This window comes from Ascidiella aspersa, chromosome 5 (genome assembly GCF_963924565.1).
Source record: "Ascidiella aspersa chromosome 5, kaAscAspe10.2, whole genome shotgun sequence".
NCBI classification, from domain to species: Eukaryota; Metazoa; Chordata; class Ascidiacea; order Phlebobranchia; family Ascidiidae; genus Ascidiella; species Ascidiella aspersa.
The window spans coordinates 13,036,278-13,038,777 of NC_139451.1; the positions used below are offsets into that span (position 1 = coordinate 13,036,278).

The 2,500-nt window shown below is 54.3% G+C and overlaps 2 non-coding genes across 2 annotated transcripts in view; both read left to right on the forward strand.

Moving 5' to 3' along the window:
- Nucleotides 1-380: 380 nt before the first annotated feature.
- Nucleotides 381-2,191, forward strand: LOC146144279 (small subunit ribosomal RNA). Its single transcript, XR_014500559.1, has one exon. It is a non-coding gene; the product is annotated as a small subunit ribosomal RNA (ribosomal RNA).
- Nucleotides 2,192-2,438: 247 nt separating this feature from the next.
- LOC146144280 (5.8S ribosomal RNA) overlaps nt 2,439-2,500 on the forward strand; it is a 154-nt gene continuing 92 nt past the window's right edge. The window contains exon 1 of the ribosomal RNA XR_014498910.1: nt 2,439-2,500. This exon is cut by the window's right edge and continues 92 nt beyond it. This is a non-coding gene — a ribosomal RNA (5.8S ribosomal RNA).

The following is a 2,500-nucleotide window of genomic DNA, read 5'->3' on the forward strand; positions in this document are numbered from 1 at the left end:
TCATCTTTGCTATACTTGTGGGAGCTGACAAGCTTCGACAAGTAAAGAATCGGTGAAAAGGCGATTGGCTCGCTGGGCAGATGTTGCTGCTGCGCGAAGAGCCGAGTGTCAGTTTGTCGGGTTCTGAGCGGTCGCTTCGGCGAAGTTGTCTGGCGTGCGTTGCGCTCGCGCCGGTGTTGGCGACGTGGCGGTCGAAAGGCCTGCCGACGAAGTCTTACTCCGGCGGGTGCGACGGGCGGTGACGGTTTTCTGAGTTCGGGCAGCCGAGCAAAGAACGAAATTTTAACGGAGAGAAGCCTTCGGGTTTCGCATCGACCGAGCGACGGCGCCGCATCAGCGGCGCCTCCTTCGTCGGCCTTTCGGGGCTACGCTAAAGTAGCTACCTGGTTGATCCTGCCAGTAGTCATATGCTTGTCTCAAAGATTAAGCCATGCAAGTCTAAGTACGAGCTCTCGTACAGTGAAACTGCGAATGGCTCATTAAATCAGTTATGGTTCATTTGATCGTACGTTTTACGTGGTTAACTGTGGAAATGCTAGAGCTAATACATGCGTGAAGCGCCGACCTCGCGGGAGGCGTGCTTTTATCAGACCAAAAACCGACCGGGCTTCGGCCCGCAACCTTTGGTGACTCTGGATAACTTTGCGGATCGCACGGTCTCGCACCGGCGACGGATCATTCAAGTGTCTGCCCTATCAACTTTCGTCGGTACGGTACTGGCCTACCGAGGTTCTTACGGGTAACGGAGAATCAGGGTTCGATTCCGGAGAGGGAGCCTGAGAAACGGCTACCACATCCAAGGAAGGCAGCAGGCGCGCAAATTACCCATTCCCGACGCGGGGAGGTAGTGACGAAAAATAACAATACAGGACTCTAAACGAGGCCCTGTAATTGGAATGAGTACACTTTAAAACCTTTAACGAGTATCCATTGGAGGGCAAGTCTGGTGCCAGCAGCCGCGGTAATTCCAGCTCCAAAAGTGTATATTTAAGTTGTTGCGGTTAAAAAGCTCGTAGTTGGATTTTGGGCGCAGGCGGCCGGTCCGTCGCAAGGCGTGTACTGGCCGTCCTGGCCTCACCTCCGGTTCTCCGCCGGTGCCCTTGACTGAGTGTCGGCGGCGGCCGGAACGTTTACTTTGAAAAAATTAGAGTGTTCAAAGCAGGCGATTCGCCTGAATAATGGTGCATGGAATAATGGAATAGGACCTCGGTTCTATTTTGTTGGTTTTCGGAGCGCGAGGTAATGATTAAGAGGGACAGACGGGGGCATTCGTACTGTGCCGTTAGAGGTGAAATTCTTGGATCGGCGCAAGACGAACGACTGCGAAAGCATTTGCCAAGAATGTTTTCTTTAATCAAGAGCGAAAGTCAGAGGTTCGAAGACGATCAGATACCGTCCTAGTTCTGACTATAAACGATGCCAACTAGCGATCGGGGGGCGTTAGTTTTACGACCTCTCCGGCAGCTTGCGGGAAACCAAAGTCTTTGGGTTCCGGGGGAAGTATGGTTGCAAAGCTGAAACTTAAAGGAATTGACGGAAGGGCACCACCAGGAGTGGAGCCTGCGGCTTAATTTGACTCAACACGGGAAATCTCACCCGGCCCGGACACAGTGAGGATTGACAGATTGAGAGCTCTTTCTTGATTCTGTGGGTGGTGGTGCATGGCCGTTCTTAGTTGGTGGAGCGATTTGTCTGGTTAATTCCGATAACGAACGAGACTCTGGCTTGCTAACTAGTTACGCGACCCAATCGGTCGGCGTCTAACTTCTTAGAGGGACTAGTGGCGTTTAGCCACACGAGATTGAGCAATAACAGGTCTGTGATGCCCTTAGATGTTCGGGGCCGCACGCGCGCTACACTGACCGGATCAGCATGTGCTCGCCTTGGCCGACAGGTCTGGGTAACCCGCTGAACCCCGGTCGTGCTAGGGATAGGGAATTGCAATTATTTCCCTTGAACGAGGAATTCCCAGTAAGCGCGAGTCATTAGCTCGCGTTGATTACGTCCCTGCCCTTTGTACACACCGCCCGTCGCTACTACCGATTGAATGGTTTAGTGAGGTCCTCCGATTGGACCTGGCGCGGCCGGCAACGGTCGAGCCGGCGTCCGAGAAGACGATCTAACTTGATCATTTAGAGGAAGTAAAAGTCGTAACAAGGTTTCCGTAGGTGAACCTGCGGAAGGATCATTAACGGTCTCGCAAACGCTTCGGCGAACGCGAAACTCGGACAAGCGAGAGAAAAAGTCTTTGCTACCCGGCGCCCGACCCGCGAGGAGCGGCGCGCCGGCCGGCGATTCGGTCACCCGGTAATGTTTGCGCGTCGAGTGCCGCGGTGCCGCGCGCTCCGGCTTCAAGCGTCGGCCTGGCCGACCGCTCGGCGCGGTCTATTTTGTCACCCTATAGTGCGAGGCACTGTGCGAGCGAAACAATCGTGGATGGCTCTTGGCGGTGGATCACTCGGCTCGTGAGTCGATGAAGGACGCAGCTAGCTGCGTGAAT